We start from the raw sequence: 22,654 nt of genomic DNA on the forward strand, positions 1-22,654 counted from the left end.
TCATAGATAAAATTTAAAAAGATTTATCATATATGAGTGGAACTCATGCATTAGTAATGGTAAAAATATAAATTTATTTCTAAACGTAAAGTTAGAAATAAAAAAGTTAAAAATCTCAATTTTTGCGGTTGATTTGAGCTCACTGTTTACAACATTTTTCTTAATTTTTATATTTTAATATTAACTTTACGGTAATAACAAAAAAATTTAACTAAAATATTTTTATGGTGTTACCAACCTACTCCTGTATAGGGGTGTAAAAATACTCGACCTTCTTACCCGGGTAATTTAATGCAAAATCCTGATAAAGAAAAACTCTGAGGTGCTCGAGAAATGACAATTCAATTAAATATCGTGGTAACAAGGGCAAGAAAGGAGGCTCGACACCTAGCTTGAAGGACATCTTAATTAAATATGCTTAACCAATGAGGTTATGGTTGAGACTATCGTGGTGCTAACAAGGGCAAGAAAGGAGGCTCGATACCTAGCTTGAAGGACATCTTCTTGTCTGTAGACAAAATCTATATATATTACGTTAAAATTTTAATTAAAAAATTCAAAAAACGCTACGAAGTCTAATTATTAAATTGCATCATTCCACTTTCTGAAAATTGAAAAGTTAGTGTATCTAATTTATTTCATCATAATTAACCTTCGTATTATATAAAAATTGATATGTTAGTTTAATTGTTGAAAAATATGAAAGGACATTACTGAATTTTGCTAATTTGTTGCATTAAATTCTAAAAGTAATAAGTTTTGTTAATTACATGCCTATAAATGGTTGAGCAGCTAGTTTTCATATTAGTTAAAAAACCACGTACCGGGTACCTGAATTATGGGTAGCCGCAAAATCTGGATACCCAATTATTAGGTATCCGCAAAATTCAGGTCAAGACACGGGCCGACAAATCAACTACTCGAAGATCCGGATACCCAACACTTCAGGTACCCAAAAATCCGGGTAGCAGGATTTGAACACCCCTACTTCTATCCTATGTTTTAACCTTTCTTACAATGTTGTCCAACAAATTTCATGCAAAATTCTTATCTGCCATCAAACATAAACGTTGGTGATTTTAGAATCCACGTTATTCATCCTTTTTTTTATTTAATATATTAATAATAAATACTAAAATAATACAATATAAAATACTAATTTAAACCTATAACATAAAAGATCCAAAAAAGAAAAAGAAAAACCAACCAAAGTGGGCTTTAATGTCAAAATGATTTGGAAATTAGATATAAGCCCAATAATCATTTAAACCTAATTGATAATCGCTTAAAACAATTATAATTAATATAAGGTAAATATAAAATAATATTTATTCGAAATACTCTTAAACAATTGATAATAAATGTCCATACACACTTGTAAACACCGTGCTCGAATATGAGACTTTAAGAGATAACAACAACCCCTTAACCACTAAAGTCGTTTAGTTCATACATCGCTTAAAATTCAAACAATGAAAAAATTACAACAAAAATTTAATAATTTGAAATAGACAAATTTCTGTGCCTACAAAATAATATTCAATTCTCTTCATTAAAAAATGTAAATATGATGGAATGTCTGAGTTAAATCAAGGATGAAATCAAAATAAAAAATTATAGAATTAAATATAAATAATATGTAAATGAATTTTTGAAAAAACTAAGTATCACTTAAAATCCAAAAAATATAATTAAAATATTATTTATTAAATTTTAAAATTAACAAAAAAATTTAAACCAATAAAAAAATATTTATTTAATTTTTAAAATTGATAAATAATTCTTTAAAATAATTAATTCCAAAAAGTTGGGTCAAGTCTCCTTCAACTTGCCATGTAATTCAATCATTGCAATCATCATATATCAAATGCTTATTTTGCATATTGAGGGGGGAAATCATTGAATCACATTAGTACACAACATCTTGGAAGCAAATAAACATGGTGGTTTAAGATTCTAAGCGGTCTGCATAAAACAAATTGTGCTTCTTGATCGAATTCAAGGGTGATGGTAATACATGGAGGGCAAATGGATGGATGCATTACTCGTAAATTTCGTTGTTTAAATGAGTTTACTGGCTATTAAAGGAAAAATGTTTTTAACGATGGAACGGAGGAAGTTGATGACGATGCGGGTATGCAGCGGAGGAAGCTAACGATGAGGTTGATAGCACCTCCGAAGACTGCGAAAATAACGAGGATTCCTTCCCAAGAAGGATTATGACCCTGATAACAACAACTCGAATCTTTTCTAAGCATTATAACGTTGATGTTGACGGTGACAGATACCAAGAGTTAGACCCTGATAACAACAACTCGAGCGCTCAAGACGGATTCCTTCCCTAGCCGTACGATCATATCGCTATCGACGAAACGGATAAGCAATCCCACTCCCAAGCATTACGAATCTTTTCTAAGCGTTGTGAAGAAAGGGGCGAATCTATTGAAATAATTTCTCCATGTTCAGGGACCATGACTAGGGATAGGGATCGGCACGGGACTAAATCCCGACGGGTTTTGATCCGATCCGACATGATCGGGTCAATTTTTTTTTAATTAGAGTTAGGGTCAAATTTTTTAGAGAATAAGTTTGGGTTGGGTTGGGTTGGGTTAAAGTTTATGGTGAAAAATACCTAACCCAACTCAACCAGAAAAATAATATAATTATACCATATATATTTAGATATAATTGCAATAATACATCTTTTTATATTATTTTTCGATTAAGTCCATGATTTATTGAAAAATTAATAAGTTTATATTTTTTAGATTCAAGTAGGGTTGGGTCAGAGTCTAGTTTTACCTCAAAAGTCGAGTCGGGTTTCGGGTCTAGTGAAGTTACCCTAAACTCAAGTCGGATCGAATCTCCAGTGGAGGGTATAAAATTTTTAGGTCACAACCAACCCAACCCAACCCGCCTAGAGATGGGCATGGGTCGGGTTTCTTGTCAACCCGACCAGATCCAAAAATTATATACCCTTCACCCGACTCGAAAAATAAACACTATTCACTCGACTCGAACCCGATCCATTTTTTGAGTTAAAATCCGAATCCGACCCGAAATAATATATTTATAAAAAAACATTACTTTTATTTAATAAAAAAAAGGATTTAATTGAAAAAAATAATATATAGAGTGATATTATTGCAATTATCCATAATATATATAAGATAAAATTACCTTTTTCATGTCGGGTCGGTCTGATTTTTTTCACCCTAAATTCGAACCCGACACGGCCTGAACATAGCCTCTAAAAAAACTCGACAAAATCCGACTCGATAGAATCGAGTCAAATCGAAAATCGTCGGATTTGGGTCCGTGTCCATCCCTAAACCCGACCTAAGCCCATCCCAGCAAGAGATACACCAAAAGCAAAGAGAAGGGTAAAAGAAAAAATATAAAGTAAATGCTTGATATTATTATTCGGAAGTGAAGAATGAATCTCTTTGTTTTTTCCAAGATTTCTCTTAGAAGAGGTGGAGAAGTCATCTATTTATAGTTGTGTCTCCTTACTTCTAGTGGTTTAAATCACTTACATCAACCACTAAGATTAAAATATATCTATACAATCTATTTTTTTAAGAAAAAATAAGCCATGAGAGATTATATTAGATTAAACATATATCGAAAGAAAATATTTGTATAGGTGTTAACTCTAGAATCTTCTTGACATAACAAACGTCTATAGACTCTTCAGCATGGCCCAAGAGAAGAGTCAGTCTGGATGAATTTGGAATCTTCTTGACATAACAAACGTCTATAAACAAAACAGTCATCATATACCGAAGGGTTAATATTGCCACTGTCTTATGCATGAGGGGCAAATACATGGACAGGCAAATCTCCACTTGTTTGCATTTGTTTACACATGTATATATATTCATATATTGTCGACATAAATCGATTCAATTGGTTGATTGGGTACTGATTAATATCCAGATAAATACCAAATTTCGAGTTCAAATTTACTTTCAAAATTTCAATCTTATATGTAGTGTTGTCATTCTTTGCTATTCCAGACTGATAACTTTATCATGTTCAGAGAACGGTGGGAATCCCTCCCACCAAATCAGCTGCATCTGGTATCCAATCACAGCCTTCCAAGACTCAACATGTAAACAAAAAAAGGAAAGAAAAAATACAGAACAAGACAAACAGAGATGATGAGGTGGAGGTGTTTACGAAGAAGTTGAAAGAAACAGAAACGAGAGGCCTGAAATTGCATTCATTTTGGACATTTGATTGTTGTGTACAAGAAAATGAGTTAAGAGCCTCACATTATCCTATCCACCTCTCTCTATATATCTTCTTCCCCCTCAACACTCTCCCTTTCTCACTCATTTTCTCTCAGTACTTCCTTCCCCCTTATATTTTTTCTGGTTTTTTCTTTTATTTTTTTAAGCTTCTATTTGTGTGACAAACAAAGGACTTGGAGAGCCTAGCTTATTTATCTTATCCACCCCAATTCTCTCTCTTACCAAACATTATCTTTTCAATGCTCTGGTTTTACATTGAGAAAATTAAAAAAGACAATCCTACTTCTCTAGAGTTAAGCTTTGGGTCTTTTATGTCTTAGTTCTGTCAAGTGTCAAGATATCGAAAGTTGAAAACTTTGAGTCTTTTGGACGGAGATTTCTCTCGAGGCGTACATGAAAAGAGAAAGTAGTCGATAAATACAATCTGGGTCATAGTTTTTATCGTCCAAGAATCACTACCGATTGAAGCAGCCAAAGAAAATCGACATCATTATAAGCAATCCGGCAATTTTGGTGCACAAATGGCTCCCAAGACAGGGAAGACGAAAGCACACAAAGCCAAGGGAGAGAAGAAGAAAAAAGAGGAGAGAGGTAACTGTTTTTACTCTCTCCCTTTCTATATGCCATCCCCCGTTTGGTTGCCGAGAAAACGAAGGGAAAACCCAAGGAAAATAATCCCAGCCAATGATGAGATAATCATAACCGATATATAACCTTATCGCGACGTATCAGCGTTTATGGTTTCAACGATAGTTACCTTTATGATATATCTTATCGTAATATTTATCATTGGTTGAAGACTTTTCTTCCTGGATTCTTGCATTTTAAAATTCTTATTTTTAGATTTTAAAAAGTGAAACTTTATTGCTCCATTTTCTGTTCTGTACAGTTCTACCAACTGTAACCGAAATTATCGTAGAAACACCTGAAGAATCCCAAGTTACTCTCAAGGTATCCATCCCCTCCTTTCTTTTATTGTCCATTTGTTGGTTTAAACCATATTTAAAATTTGAAATTGTACAATAATTATTATTTAGGTTTATGAGGTTGATAATAACTTTAATTTTTATAGTAATTCGATAAAAAAATCAAAAAAAAAATCAAACGGAGGTGGTTAACATTTTTTTTTTAAGGGTGTGTTTGGTTCACGGAATAAAAGATTACCAGTGAATAGGATTACTGTGAATGTTGTTTTGTGTTTGGTTGGTTTAGCAGGAATGTAAGATTACCGTATTTGGTTAAAGGAATAAAAGATTATTAGAATGTATATTTGACCAAATTGTCCTTATTATATATTTGTATAATATTACAAATTGTAAAATATTTATATATTTTCTTAAAAAAAATTAAATTCATAATATTTATATAATTTTTGTTTACAAAATTTAAAATATAAAAAAGTTTTAATGAAAGGGTAAATTTTTTTTAACCCTTCAACTTTATATAAAAATTTAATTATATATTTTTTTTGTAAATCTAAAATAATTTAAGGATAAATTTGTAATTTAACCTTCGTAGAATTTTTATTATTCAATGACAGAAGAAATATATTTTTGAAAAAAAATAAAAATTTAAGGGCATTTTAGTCCAAAACACCGGTAATGTTACAATAACTAAGGGAAGGGAGGTAATGACATTCCCAGTAATATACCCCAAAAAATCTACTATTGGTAATAAAATATTACCGGGAATGAGATTCCAGGCCAACCAAACATGGGAATGTAGGATTCTCATCCCATGGGAATCCCACAATCCTTGAACCAAACACCCCTAATGGTTTGTGACGATATTTTTATTCTTAAAGAGTTACTTTTATTATATATATTTAAATTATGATTTTTTATTTTAAATTGGTATTTTAATTTTTGAATGTTTTAATTTCATCTTTAATTTATGATTTTTATATAAAATTAGTCTTTAATTTTTAGAACATTCTAATTTCATCCTCAAACTTTGACCCTCATTCTAAATTGATTCTCAAACTTTTGAATTTTTCAATTTCATTTCCAAACTTTTGATAGTTTGAGATTAAATTGAAATGTTCAGAAGTCTGGAGATTAATTTAGAATAAGGGTCATAGTTTTGGGATGAAATTGAAATATTTAAAAGTTTGAGGACTAATTTAGAATAAAAGTCATAATTTGGGGATGAAATTGGAACATTTAAAAGTATAAGGATCAATTTAGAATAGGGATCATAGTTTGAGTAGATATGATGTAATTAACTCATTTTTAAAATATATGTTTTTTTAGGTTGACATTTTCATTTTTCCTAAATGCAGGGGATATCTTCGGACAAGATCTTGGCTGTAAGAAAGCTTTTAGCAGTCCACGTTGAGACCTGTCATTTGACAAACTTCTCCCTCAATCACGAGGTAAAAAGAAAAAGAAATTACACCCTTTCTATTTTGGGAAATGGAAATATGCCAATCGAAACCCACGTACATGGAAAAACATGCAGTAGGGCAGACCAGAGCAGCTTTTACCAGTTTATCGATGGCAATCACCATATGCCTTAATTACATCTACTTTGGAACAGTATTAACGTTTGAAAATTTCTTCTACAGGTACGAGGAAATCGAGTTAAGGATTCCGTCGACATTGTCTCGCTTAAACCTTGTCAGCTGTCTATCATCCAAGGTGTCTTGCCCGATTCTGCTGTTAACTTTTGGTGTCTTTGGTTACTCGTCTTTTTAACTTAATTCTATGCAGAGGATTACACGGAGGATCTAGCGGTCGCGCACATCCGACGGCTCCTCGACATTGTCGCCTGCACAACCTCATTCGGTACGCCGAAATCGGCTGGTCGAACCAGTCCCAAAGAATCGGGTTCTAAGGAATCGACTGCCCTCGACAATGGTCCAACCCATGGGGGTGAATCTCCCGATAACTCCAAGGCGAAGGAAAAATCGAGGCTACTGCGGCGGTGTCGATGTGTTCTCCGCCGCGGCTCGGCCAGTTCTACGACTTCTTCTCCTTCTCTCACATCACTCCTCCTATCCAATGTAATTTCTTATTTATAGCGATGCATGAACATTTTTTCTTTTCTTTTTGTCGATGTTGATATTATTTTCTCATTTAATTTGTACAGATATTAGAAGATCCAGTCGTCCATTCCTGGAGGATAAAACAGTAGATGACTTTTTCCAAATTGATGTAAGTGGGATTCTTTAATTTGATCTTCTTATTTCATTTTTGCTTTAAAAGATGTGTGGTTAATTAGATCCTATGGAATCCAACTAAAACTGTAGGTTCGAGTTTGTAGTGGAAAACCGATGACCATAGTTGCGTCCCGGAAGGGGTTTTACCCGGCCGGAAAGCAACCGCTTCGGTGTCACTCTCTGGTCACTCTTCTGCAGCAGATTAGCAGGGTCTTTGATGCTGTAAGTTCCATGGCATCTCTTTGAAGTTGTTTAATTTTCTATGAAAGTTTTATTCAGTTTAAGGAACACTAATTTTTCTTGCAGGCATACAAGGCTCTTATGAAAGCTTTCACCGAGCATAATAAAGTAGTAAAATTTTCGATCCAGTTGCTGCATTTTGATACGATTTAGAGCAGTTGGGTTGGAACTCACTTTTGTTTTATTTTGTTTTCATATTTAAATTCAGTTTGGCAACCTTCCTTATGGTTTTCGGGCAAATACTTGGGTTGTTCCTCCTGTGGTAGTGGATAACCCGTCGGCTTTTCCGCCACTTCCAGTGGAAGATGAAAACTGGGGAGGAAATGGTGGTGGACAAGGAAGAGATGGTAAACATGACAATAGACAATGGGCAAAAGAGTTCGCGATTTTGGCAGCTATGCCTTGCAAAACACCAGAGGAGAGGCAAATACGAGATAGGAAAGCATTTATGCTCCATAGTTTGTTCGTCGATGTTTCGGTCTTTAAAGCAATCACGGCGATCAAGAACATCATCGAAATCAATCAGAATGCTTTGAACGAACCTTCTTCTTCAGTTTTGCATGAAGAAAGAGTGGGAGATTTGATTATTAAGGTGACAAGAGATGTTCCTGATGCAAGTGTGAAATTAGATTGTAAAAATGAGGGGAGTCGGGTTCTCGGATTGCCACAAGAGGAGCTCACTCGGAGAAATCTACTTAAAGGCATAACCGCCGACGAGAATGCGACCGTTCGGTGTGAGTGAACCGTTTTAGCTGAATTATTACAATGGAGAACTAAGAAAGGGCTATGCATTTGCTAACTTTACCCTTTTTTGTAGGATACTTCTACTTTAGGTGTTGTGGTTGTAAGACATTGTGGCTATACAGCTGTAGTAAAAGTTTTGGCTGAGGTAAATTGGGAGGGGAATCCCATTCCGCAAGATATCGACATCGAGGACCAGCCTGAAGGAGGAGCAAATGCTTTAAATGTCAATAGGTCGAACTCATCTCATGTCCATATCATTAGCAAGTTGTTCTTATTGTAAACACAACGACTTGCATAGGATTGTAAGATATTAATGTTCTTAAAAATATTTTCAGCTTAAGGATGCTATTGCTCAAGTCAACCACTCCTACTGCATCGGCTCAACGGTCACAGAGTACAGATATTGGGAACTTGCATTCTGCCAGGGCTTCGGTGAGGAAAGTATTAGAGGATAGTTTGCAGAAGTTGCAGAATGAACCCTCTAATAACTCCAAGTCTATCAGATGGGAGCTAGGGGCATGCTGGGTGCAACATCTTCAAAATCAAGCTTCTGGGAAAACCGATTCTAAGAAAAATGAAGATGTTAAACCCGAGCCTGCTGTGAAGGGAAAGCAGGGTGCACTGCTGAAGGATATTAAAAAAAAACAGATACGAAAGGTGGCAAAAATGAACAGAATACGGAGATTTCGAAATCAGAAGTCAGTAATAAGAAGCAACAGGAGAAGCAAGACGAGGAAATTGAAATGATATGGAGAAAACTGCTTCCTGAAGCGGTATATTTGAGACTAAGAATCAGAAACCGGCTTTCACCTAAGGTCAGTTGCTACTTGCTTACGTTCCCAGAAGAATGACAACAAAAATTTGATCCATCCATTGACACTTTGCACTTATTTTTGTATCTTCTTTCCCCAAAAGTTTAACATGTAAAATTCCTACACATTAAGCATCTCTATATCTCGCTCTCTCAAAAAGTCAGAAAACACACTGCTTATAAGTTTTTTGTATTGATATATCTGTTTGTTTATATGCCAGTCTCCCGATGAGCTGATTGAAATGGCACATAAATACTATGCTGATACTGCTCTTCCAAAACTGGTGAGTACCTTGGCAATAAAAAATTTCTTTTTCTCTGCGATATTTAATACTTAACATTTGGCTGGTATGACTTCAAATATTTTAGGTGGCAGATTTTGGCTCCCTTGATCTTTCACCAGTTGATGGAAGGACTTTGACAGATTTTATGCATACCAGGGGTTTGCAAATGCGTTCCCTGGGGCGTGTGGTAAATAAGCCATCTCAGTATTTTTTTCCCCAAACGCACTTGTTATAACATGCATCATCTTTCTTATTGATTTCCAATTACTCATCTCTTATCCCCATCTTTTCCTCTTTCCTATTATTTTAGGTTGAGCTTGCAGACAAGCTGCCTCATGTGCAATCACTCTGTATACATGAAATGGTTGTTCGAGCCTACAAACACGTGTTACAGGCGGTTGTATCTTCAGTTGATAGTATTGATGACTTGGCTGCATCAATAGCAGCATGTTTAAATATATTGTTGGGAACACCACCGAATGAAAACGGTGACCTAGATATCATTAATGATGAAAATTAAAATGGAGATGGGTGGAAACCTTCCTTTCAAAGAGGTTTGGGTGGCAGTGGAAATCAGAAAGTTGTCAGGACCTGAGAAAGTTCGCCATTCTTCGTGGATTGTCCCATAAGGTACAATCATCTTGCCATAGCATGAGAAGTCTTAAGATGTATGCTTCTTCCTCTCCAATTTTTAAACGAAATGATAATTTCTCAGGTGGAGCTTGAGGTTGTGCCGAGGGACTATGACATGGATACTCCATCTCCTTTTAGGAAGTCTGATATCATAAGCATGGTCCCTGTATACAAGGTAAATAAATCACAAAGTGGAATTTAACATTGGAAAATTAATTGTCTTGCAGTTCTTGCTTTGGACTTTGTTTGACATTGTTTCTTCCCTGCAGCATATTGCATGTTCATCAGCAGATGGGCGTACACTATTGGAGTCATCTAAGACTTCTCTGGATAAAGGTAAATTGGAGGATGCAGTCAATTATGGCACTAAGGTATGATGAAGTACCCTTCTCACTGTATGTTGTTTAAATGTTTGATTCTTCAGGAATATCAAAAACATCTAAACCAATATTCGATTTTATATTTTAAAGGCACTTTCAAAACTCGTGTCGGTTTATGGTCCTTACCATCGGATGACTGCAGGAGCATACAGTCTGTTGGCTGTTGTGCTTTATCATACAGGGGACTTCAATCAGGTATTTTCTTTAAACTATTTTAACATTTCTATCCATGCATCACTTGACCAAATTTATCTGCATGACTTTCTAAATGACTCAAACTTTGAACCTATTGAAATCCATTGAAGATCGATCGAAAGATATAAAACAAATAAAGTGGAAATCATCTTTTAATTTTTTTGGAATTTTGTCTCTTAGGCAACTTTGGTATATTCCTTTAAATGTTTTGCAATATACTGATCTGTATCCAGCATTAATAATTCTTTGAATGTTTTACAATATACCCATCTGTTTTCGATTTGTTTAGGCAACAATTTATCAGCAGAAAGCGTTGGATATAAATGAAAGAGAGCTTGGGCTTGATCATCCTGATACAATGAAGAGTTATGGAGACCTAGCTGTCTTCTATTATCGCCTTCAACATACGGAGTTGGCATTAAAGTATGCTTTTACATCTTTCGAATAAATTCATTGTTTGCTTTAGCCATTTTTAACTTTGAGGTTAAAATTAGTCCTAAGCCTTAATGGAAAGAGAAAGGAAAGCTTATTTGTGATTTCTGTTAAAAGAATGCATGGTATTGATCAAGAGAGGGAAGACAATGAGTTATGCTTAGGCCATATACTTAACCAGATAATAGGTTGTGTTTAGGTTTATGAATATGTTAAAGCTGATAGTTGTTTTTCCTAATTCTGTTTAGTGCTTAGGAATGCTTATAGTTGTTTTTCCTTTGTGATTTTGTAATGACTTCCATTGCAAGAAACATCATTGACTGAATACCGTATTAGAGTTCGGGCCTAATCTTCTCTTTTTCCTCATATAGGTACGTAAATCGTGCATTGTATCTTTTGCATTTAACATGTGGGCCATCTCATCCAAATACGGCAGCAACCTACATTAATGTAGCAATGATGGAAGAAGGGTTGGGAAATGTTCATGTTGCTCTTCGATATCTCCATGAGGCCCTCAAGTGCAACCAAAGACTACTTGGAGCTGATCATATACAGGTAAACTATCTATTAACGACCGAGAATGATCTAATCTATCTATTAGTCATTTAATTAGATGAAAATAAAAGTACATGTTTAATGTATTTCCGGCGTCTACAGACTGCTGCCAGCTACCATGCCATTGCTATTGCTCTCTCCTTGATGGAAGCTTACTCCTTAAGTGTTCAACATGAACAAACTACACTACAAATATTGCAGGCAAAACTAGGATCTGAGGACCTACGTACACAGGTAATTTGATGTTTATGATTAAATCCAATTGCATTAATGATCACTGGTCCTCTGATAATATGATATTTTTATGTCTTCTGAAGGATGCGGCTGCATGGCTCGAGTATTTTGAAGCTAAGGCTTTAGAGCAGCAAGAGGCTGCACGGAACGGTACTCCAAAGCTTGATGCATCAATATCCAGCAAAGGCCATTTAAGGTGCAATTTATGAGCAGAATCAATTTGGTTCGAGACCAATCAAAATTTTTAACTAGGCTTGAAAGTTTTCCTGCTATTGGCTTCTATTTTGCTGTTAAAATTGTTGGACAGTTTTTTTTTTTTTTTGTTACTGATTTAACCTTTTGGGAATGAACTTAAAAGAAGATGATTTACCCCAAGGAAACGTCATACTAGAGATAAATTTAATTGTGGAGTCACTTGTGTTTTTTCACCTAAGTAGTATTTACAATAGTTTCCTATTCGTATCAGTGTATCAGACCTTTTGGATTATATAACCCCAGACTCAGATATGAGAGCAAGAGATGCCCAAAAGAAAGCTCGTGCAAAGGTTAGTCGTTGAACATGTACTTTTGCTTATATTATCTTCATTGATGATGTATCTAAACAAAAATTTTCATTCAACGAACAGATTAGAGGCAAACCAGGCCAAAATTGGGAGACAACATCTGATGAATATCAGAATGATGAGGTTCCTTCGCCGACTTCTCCTGTTATGGAGAATTCTAGTAATAAAGAAAACAAATCTGAAGCTGAGTTTGTGGAACCCGGTAACGAGAAAGCTGATTCATTGCAAGAAGATAAGCTGGTGTTGGTTAAAAATGTTGACCAAGAACAGGATGACATATCAGATGAAGGATGGCAAGAGGCTGTTCCTAAAGGTCGTTCACCTGCTAGTAAATCTTCTTCTTCAAGGAGGCCAAGTCTAGAGAAACTGAATACGAACTTCATGAATGTGTCCCAATCCTCAAGATACCGGCGGAAGCCTAATAATTTTGCATCTCCGAGAACAAGCCCCAATGAGCCTACGGCTTCAGTTGGACCTAGTCCTTCAGCTTCCAAAAAGTTCGTTAAAAGTTCAAGCTTCAGTCCAAAGTTAAAATCCGAGCAGCACAGTCAGTGGAGTGGAGAAACTTGTAAACCCAAAATCATCCCATGGTAGCTCAGCTTCAACTGAACAAGTTACCAAGCTAACTCAAGTAGCTAGTCCAATCAGTGTGCAGGCAGTTGGTAAACTATTCTCCTACAAAGAAGTTGCTTTGGCCCCGCCTGGGACAATTGTAAAGGCAGTGACAGAGCAGTTGCCGAAAGGAAATCCTCTTCCAGAACAAAATGCTCAGGCAAGCCAAGAGACAGCATCAGATGCCACACCATCAAGGTTGCTAACGAAGAAGTTCCAAAAGCCACTGGGAGAAAAGAGTGTATGGCTCTGAGACAGAAATGGAAGGCACAACTAATGAAGAAAGAAAAATGCAGATAATAAGGGAATTGGGGATGAGTGAAGCTTTGCTTGAAAAAGGGAGCACTGCAGTTGAAGACATAAAAATAGAAGCCAAGACAGTAGAAGTCAAAAGTGGTGTTGAAACCACAAAAAATGAAGCTGTTAATGGATCTGAAGATTCTGGTTTTAGCAAGGAGTCAAATGCTGCTAATTCAAAAATCGAAGCATCGGATGTTGGATCTTTAGATAAATGCCAAGTTATGTTCCAACTCAGAAACTTCGGTTGTTGTAAATGAAAATACAGCCCGGTTGCCAGCGAACGAGGCCTCTAATCCCTTAGGAAAAGTGTTAGATGAAGATCCTAAAGAGCTACCAGTTGAAGATAGTGTTAAGCAGTTTCTAGCTGAAGGCGAAAAGTCGGATGAAGCAGAAATTGGTAAAGAGATTACAAACTTTCTGCAGCTGCACCCCCATTTAATCCATCAACAATTCCAGTTTTTAGCTCAGTTACAGTTCCTGGTTTTCAGGGATCCCGGAGGACTTCTGCCCCCTCCAGTGCATATACCCAATGCTTCAAGTTAACTCTGCCCGTAGATCACCTCATCAATCTGCAACGGCTCGAGTTCCATATGGACCTAGGCTCTCTGGAGGCTATAACAGATCCGGAAATCGTTTTCCACGAAATAAGTCTAGCTACCACAGCAGTGAACCTTCTGGAGAAGGAAACCTCTACAGTCCTCCGAGAATAATGAACCCACATGCAGCTGAATTGTACCAGGCCAACCTTGGGTGGTTCCTAATGGTTACCCCGTCTCTCCAAATGGTATGCCAATTTCGCCAAATGATTATTCTGTGCTCCCGATGACGCTAAATGGTGTTTCCGTGACTCAAAATGGATATCTCAAACCCCTATAGAATCAGTAGAACCACCAGCTGTTGTAACTGATGACATTGGAGCTGAAAACAAAAATGAAGCAGTACTAGTGGAGCAGACTCCAGAGATTTCCTCCGCAGAAATCAAAGGTGAAAATCATTCAAGCGAGCAGAAACCATCGAGAGATCAATCTTTAGCCAATGAAAACAAGCTTCCTGAAAATGAAGGAAAGCCTACAGATGTGGTTCCTTTGACCGGTAGTGTTACTGCGGGAAAAGAAGCTTGCAGTGACATGCAAGTCGATGCGACATTAGGCAAATGCTGGGGATTACATCGATGGTGAAGCAGAGATTGTAGAGGTTACAAGCTGAAGAAAAAATGACTTTTGGATACCGAATGATTTGTCCAGTAAGCACTAGGTGTAGAGCCAGTGGAGAAAGTGCAACAATGAGGAAGTTTATTCTGCTAAGCACAAAACATGTTTACAGTAAAGGTTAAACCGAGGCGGTTTGAATACTTTGTGATACAGTTCGACTTTGCCACAAGGAGGCTTGACAGACTGGTATGAGGACATACCATGACTATTTTCCGTTGAGTAGTTGGTCTATGACTAGTACTTTTGCTCTTTTTACCGAAAACTTTTTGCTATTTTCCTTCCATCACTTCTTAATGGATGTCAATGGAGACATGAAACAGTGGAATATTTGCACCTTCTAGGTAGTTATCCTAGGATAAATTTCTTGTAAATTAGACAATAATGCAATAGCATATTGGTTTTCGGCTTTCTGGCATTAAAGTGCATTTACTCCGCGAACACAGAGACAATTCTACCTAGCTCTAAGATGCCTAATACACACAGGTTACCGGTGCCAGACGAAACCAATGATAGTTACAGCGAGCTGAGGTAGCACCACGAGCAAATGGCCCGAGAACAATGAAATGCATGAAAAACTGATTCCCGTGCCCGCAATTTCAAATGCATCAGGCTTCCACTGCTGGCATTCAAATTAAACCCATATTGTCGAGAGTGCAGTAGTGCACACCTTACTTTCTTGACATGTTATAATTATTTTCATAATTGTGTGTTATGTTTCAATCCTTTCCATATTTTGCACGTGTAGTTTTACAAAACATTCGATTAACTACAAATTTGTTTATTTAAAAAACATGTATCAATTTCATTTATTTTGAAATTATTCTTTGTACCTGTCTACATTAATTTAAATATTATGTTAAAAGAATTAGTTATTATTTAAGTAAGAAAATTTAAATTATAATGATAAAAATATTTATTTTAAAGATATTTTAAATATAAAAAATTTGAAAACTTAACACTTTATTAATATACGTACATCTAAATTCGTATGACTATTAAAAGATCAATCCAAACCAAAAATTTTTATAAATTGGAACTTAAACCCTCCAAATCCGAACGTCTCTACGGTACCAACTCAACAAATTATCATCGACATTCATAGTTTTAAACTCTTAATTATGAGAGGGAAACAGCACCAAGTTAAGTAAGACAAGGGAGATAGATAATGAAGCCGGCCGGCAAATTTACATTTCTTCTACTTAGACGGCTATTACTCTTTGATCACCCACACAAGCTTCCAAAACTCTTACTTTTTTTTATAAAAAAACCTCCTCTCATCACCCTTTAAATCCCTCTCATTGGAGGACTCGGTCATCTCTTCCAATTTTTTTTCTCTCGTTTCAAATACGTAGTTGAGCAATCAACACTTTCATGGCGAAATTATCACACAAAACCGCTGCACAAAATAGTACTACCACTGCCAGTAATGGTGTTACGAAGGTGAAGAGAACTAGGAGAAGTGTTCCAAGAGACTCACCCTCAACGAAGCCCATTTATCGAGGAGTCACCAGCAAGTTTTTTTAGTTTATATATGTATGTTGTGCTTGAATTCTTGCTTGTTAACCATGTTGAGTGTTGCAGACATATGGACAGGTCGATATGAAGCTCATCTATGGGACAAGAACTGCTGGAACGAATCACAAAACAAGAAGGACGTCAAGGTTAATAACGCTTTTTTTTCTGCAATATTTTATTTTTTTTATCATAATGGATTATGTAATAAGCTGATGAGTTTTAACTTCTGCTGGTGTTGCTGTGGTCTGGTGCTGCTATTCGTAAAACACACCGTGCAGTTATCTTGGTGTTAAATACTACTCGGAGGGTTAATTTTATGCTAATTTTTGTGCTATTCTGCAATATTTTTTTTTTATCATAATTGGATTATGTAATAAGCTGATGAAGTTTTAAACTTCTGCTGGTGTTGCTGTGGTCTGGTGCTATTCGTAAACACACCGTGCAGTTTATCTTGGTATGTTAAAATACTCGGAGGGTTAATTTTAATGAATTTTTGTGCTATAAGGGATTGAGTTTTTAGCTGATATCTGGGAAATTTTCATTACTTTTCTTCAGGTGCTTATGATGATGAAGAAGCTGCGGCACTGCTTATGATTTAGCAGCAGCTCAAATATTGGGGTCAAGATACCATACTAACTTTCCGGTAATTTTATCTCTTTTATATGTATGGTTTTTGGGAAGAGTGAGAAGAAGACTTATTTAGCACCAACAATGCAGTTATCAACGTACGAGAAGCAGTGAAAGAAATGGAGAACCAGTCAAGAGAAGAGTGTATTGGATCATTGAGAAGGTGAAATTACTGACTGAATATTCATTGGATTAATTTATAAGAAGAAGGATTGATTGATGGTAACAGTTAAATAAATGTATTTGATCTTGAATTTGCAGGAAATCCAGTGGTTTTCTAGGGGAGTCTCGAAATACAGAGGCGTTGCTAGGTAGATATCATAACTCATTTTTCTGTTCATCAATTTCGTCTCACCAATCGACGTCTCGAATGCAACATCATGTTACAAATTTATGTCATTCACTTGTTTCTTAATGTCAAATGATCAGACATCATCACAATGGTAGATGGGAGGCTCGATTGGGAGAGTGTTTGGAAACAAGTACCTTTATCTTGGTATGGTATGTCTAACACTCCTTTGTCTTCTTCATCCCTGTAAGAAAGCAAAAGGTTAAAAAATGCTTACGCGAACATGATCTGGCTCTAGTGGCCACATTCAACACTTTTCTTGTTGCAGTTTCATGGAGTTTCTGAAATGGACATGCATTTGCATTAATGTCTTCATCTCATTTTCTGCCAAGAGAAAAGGCTAACTCACTTTAGGTTCATTGACTAAAATACTCCAAAAATCAATACTGAAAACGACATGTTGGCTAATCAAATCCTTAACGTTGTTTTCAAACAACCATTGATTAACCATAATCTAATATGTTCTAGGGATGAACTAGAGGGACAGGTGGGATTTTCATATAATGTAATTATTATTTTATTAATGATCTTATATTAAATATACGATTCATACTGATATAAAATCTTTTGTCGGTCCATCATATGTTCATTGACTTTTCTGCAGCTACTCAAGAAGAAGCTGCTACAGCATGATATGGCTGCTATAGAGTACGAGGATTAAATGCAGTGACAAACTTTGATTTAAGCCGTTACATCAAATGGCTTAAGCCTAACCAAAACGAACACAGAAAATAACCCTAACCCTAACATTATAGACACTACTACTACGTCAATGGCAACACCAAACCCTGATCAAGAACTTGATCTAAGCTTCTTTAACAACCAGCAGCTTCAAGCATCAAATATACCTAGTGAAACCTTGTTGACTCAGCCCGGCCCGTGACTGCCACATCGGCCCTAGGGCTTTCCTTCAATCCTCGAAATTCAAGGAGATGATGGGAGATGACATCGGCTTCCGCTACCGATAACCACTGCCAGTCTACACCTGCGGTAACGGAACCGGTGCAGTGTGAATTCCCCGAAGACATACAGACGTACTTCGAATGTCAAGATTCGGGCTGTTACGGAAATGGGGATGAACTCCTTTCGATGAGCGCAACTCGTTCGGACCACCGATGTTCCGGTGCGACCAGCTTGATGCGTAGAGGAGTACAAGGATTTTAGTGCTTGATGACATCTCTAGCCTTTTATTTATTTATTATTTTTGAAGTGAATTATTTATTATTATTATACTATCGGATATGAACCAATAAATTTGCATGTGTAGATGCTTTGTGAATAGGAGAGCAATGCCCTTACAGATAATGGAGGATTTTAGATTTAACTAGCCTAGTAAAAGAAATGCGTATGAATTATAGGATAAATGACGATTGATCAATAGATTGGTCATTCCTGTAGATTAGAAAAGAAATAAGCATTTGTAATTAACATATTTTCTATAAAAGAATTAAAAAAAAAACAATTTGATGTTCTTTTAAATATATCATGCAGATTTACTATGTATTATGTTTTGGAAATTACGTGAAATCCGGGATGTTTTTCCTTGCAATTCTTAGACTCCAATGACCCAAAACCACCATCGATTTCATGTTTGGAGTGGTCCCATGCATCATTTAGGAGTTCCCCACAAAAGTATAGACTATGGGGTTAATGAGTGAGTTGCTCACGAGCCGTTAGAATTGACTCAGTCAAAGCTCGATTCGGATTGATTCGACTTGAGATCTTAATGAGTTGAGTCGAGCAAAAAGTCAAATCGACTCGATAAGTTCGCGAGCAACTCATTAATTTTTTATTTCCTTAGTAATTATTAAAAAAAATATTAATTTACTAATAGATAATGAGAAAGATGATAAATTATATTCTATTAATTTTTAATAAAAAAATAAAGAAAATTATTAATAATAATTATATTTTACTACACCACTAATCAAACCTTAAATTATTATTTTAATAAATTTGTGGATGTTACTTTGAAGTTTAGACTTCAAAATTGTTTCATACTCTTTCGATAGTTTTGGATTAAATTATTAATTGTTTATAAGTTCTACATAATTTAGAGATTTACCTATAGTAAAAAACAACGAGCTTAACAAGCAAGCTTAACAAGTAACGAGTTAGCAACAAGTTGCTTAACAAGTAACGAGTTAAGCAACAAGTTTTTTAACGAGCATGAGTTGAGCAAAATTTTAACAACTTTAATGAGCAACAAGTCGAGTTGCACAACAAAATTTTTTAACGTGCACGAATCGAACATTACCCAACTCACGATCAATTCGCTCGATAATCACCCCTAGTATAGACATAAGGATAAAGTTAACCCCAAAGTTTACTAAAATAATTTTTTTTTTTTCAGAACATTTTAATTTAATGTTTCAATTTTTAATTAAAATAATTAGATAAAAATCGTTATTTAACTAAAAATGTAAAATCTTTGGTTATTAAATAAACGTTTAAGACTGATTTTATCGTTACGCTAAAGTAAAATAGTAACAGGGTATGTATCAATTGTTTGTTCAAATGTGACCCAAACTTGAATCGGGGTTTTGAGCGTAAAGATTCCACTGCCCATACTGAACAAAGACAGGCTGGATGTAGTTATAGCTCCTAAGAACCCACAACAGCCAATGTTAGGCCGATAACCACTGTGGTCGGAGGGATGTCTGTTCAGGGTTTTCTCGATGTCCGTCTCGATAAAATCTGGCCTCGCCTCAGCTCTGCTTGTTTGGTCAGGAGAGTCAGAATGAAGTAAAAAAAAAGGTTGCACGGGTCATTTGCGCAAATTTAGGCTTCTGAGGAAAGTAAAGTGAAAGCTATGGCCAAGGCAAAGACCCTAAAGCTATCCCCGGACCCCCATGCCGTACCAACAAACAACATTCCCCAAAGAAAATCTTCTTCATTGAATCTTATGAGGAGGCTTTGCCAAGGAAAGAGAAGAAACAAAACAAAAAAGTACACACACCAAGCCCACATGTTTCCGATTTACATTTTCCGGTCTTTGTGCTTATGTTTTTTTAATGATTATAGGCCTCTGGTGGAGACAAAAGTGGAAGCATTTGCTTCAAGAGGAATGGTGAAATATGCAGACCTGAAGCAAGACTCAGCTTTTTTCACGAAGCATGGGAGAAGTAGAAGGAACCCCATTTTCTTCAACTTATGGTGATGGGGTGGCGATATTGGCGGGACATGGCTTAATCTCTTTACAGTTCATTATGATACATTTGTTCTGTTTCGATGTTTGTTGATCCATAATGTTGATGTGCTTCAGGCTAGCATCCTCTTTCAGCCTTTTCTTGCTGCATGAAGCAAAATGCCCCACCCATTTGTTCATTACGATACACAAAATACTCGAGATGTAGTCATGTTTCCATTACAGTTGATCGAAGGTGTTTTTTTTGAAAAATCATCTTTTTAATTTAATATTTTCAATCAGGCACCGGTCATACTATATTTCTCGATCTAACACCTTTTGTAATAAAACCCCCTGCACCGCTATACGTTGAGTTGGCGCCACGTGGGGTAAGGCGCGTTCCCTGAGGCGCGCCTTATGCTGACATAGTACACGTGTGTATGGCGCGGGGTAGGAGTCGCGCCTTACGCCACGTAAATATAATGCGGGGCAAGGGCCGCGCTATTCAATTATCTCAATTATTTTCCAAACTTCTCGCCTTTAAGGACATCTCTCGCTATAAATAGTCGTCTCTCGTAAACTCTCTCACCAACAATCCTTTGAATAGTAAATAACATCCGACAATCATCTTATATTTGATTCAGAAATTTGCTCGATCTTTCGTTATAAGGTAATTTTGTTATAATATTTATTTTATAGTTATATAGATTATTTGAAAAAATATTATAGTAATTGTTTTCAATTAATTTGTGTTGTAGAATTAGAAAGTGGAAACATACGTCGAAATATTTTTACGGTGCAGTAATAATATAAATTATATTATTTAAATTTTTACGTTTATGTGTAAAAATTTTATTCTGTTATATTTTTTGTCATATATTATTATTTAATCAGGTTTGTTTCAGTTATTTTTTTGCAGATATAATTGTTGCACTTTAAACTCTAAGAATGACGCGACTTTCAGCTGTTGTTTATTATGATGGAGAAATTCGAGAAGATGAAACGGGCGTTGTATTCGTATCAAATGAGCGTGTTAAATATCATCAAGAGAAACATAACTCTTGAGGAGCTGATAACGAAGATTTCGAGGAAGGTTCATGTTGGAAGTAGTAGAAGAATCTCGTCGTTGCAGTACAGATTTTCAACATCATTGTTGTCATTAATTTATACAGCGTTCAAACTATCGAACAATGATGATGTTGAAATAATGGTTGATTCTCAAAGTAATTATTCAGACGGCGATATTGAGATGTATGCAAAGTTGTTCAAGTGCGTGCTGTTCGGGGTCAGCCATTAAGCACACTATGGGCTGGTGAACAAGTTGATCAAGTTGACAGCCCGACTATAGTAATATGTAATGATTTTAATGCCATAATGGGAAATCCACATCATGGTGTCGACACATCAACTTCAATCGGGAGACATTCATCTGCAACTCCTTACGATATGTACAAAGGTGGGTCCACGAACAATCCGTATGGAAACATCGCGTCCAGTTCGAGGGGAAGACATTCATCTGCAAATTTCTTTGGCCTTAATATGAGTCATCGACGCAACAATCTGTGCAGTTTCCATTTGACACGATGGCTTCAAGCTCCAGGGGGAGGCATTCGACTGCGAACTTTTTCGATCTCAATCCAGATATGCCTTCTAGTTCAAGGGGAAGACGTATCAGTAGTTGGTTCTTCGACCTAAATGTGGAGAGCATGGAGGAACCATCATCTCCACCAGAAGAACCGCTTCGTGAGCCTGGTCCGGATGGTGCTGAGACTGGATTATTCATTCACTCAGAATCACCACAATTCAACTCCGATGGTGATGATGATGTAGATGAAGTTCCAGCAAATGTGGCACAAACTGACCCTCCAACACACATGTATAAAGCTGATTATGATGCAATGTACGGGCCAGAATTTACGGATATGCCTCATCTAGGTTACTATAGATATTACTCATCAATAAATAATGGTGAGTTATCTTTAGGCATGAAGTTTTCAAGCAAGGAAGAAGCAATGATGGCTATCAAAAATTACAATATCCGTAATTCTGTTCAGTCCAGAGTTGACCGCTCCACGATCGAAAAAATATGTATGCTAATGTGCCTGACGCGAAAACAGATGCAGTTGGATGGTTCGTGTATCGAAGAGGAAGAGGAAAAACAACAGATGAACTAACAGTATACAACGGTTCTCACACATGTTGTGCTGGAGGGTCAACCAAGATCATCTTAATTTGGACTCTGAAGTGATATGTCCATCATGCCCTGGTAAAAGCAAGCTCTCATATAGCTGTTGCTGTGTTGATTTCAGCTATACAATCGCAGTAGGGTACACTGTCTCCTATAAAAAAGCTTGGTTGGCAAAACAAATATCATTGCCAAACTTCATGGCGAATGGATGCATCTTACAACGAACTTCCAGGCTGGT

General features: G+C 36.2%; 2 pseudogenes; both read left to right on the forward strand.

The window, feature by feature from the left end:
* The first annotated feature begins 4,323 nt into the window (after nt 1–4,323).
* LOC120192648 lies at nt 4,324–15,024 on the forward strand (annotated as a pseudogene).
* Nucleotides 15,025–15,981: 957 nt separating this feature from the next.
* Nucleotides 15,982–18,326, forward strand: LOC120192693 (annotated as a pseudogene).
* The last annotated feature ends 4,328 nt before the right edge of the window (nt 18,327–22,654 follow it).

This window comes from Hibiscus syriacus, unplaced genomic scaffold, assembly GCF_006381635.1.
Source record: "Hibiscus syriacus cultivar Baekdansim isolate YM2019G1 unplaced genomic scaffold, ASM638163v2 tig00116976_pilon, whole genome shotgun sequence".
Taxonomy (NCBI): Eukaryota; Viridiplantae; Streptophyta; class Magnoliopsida; order Malvales; family Malvaceae; genus Hibiscus; species Hibiscus syriacus.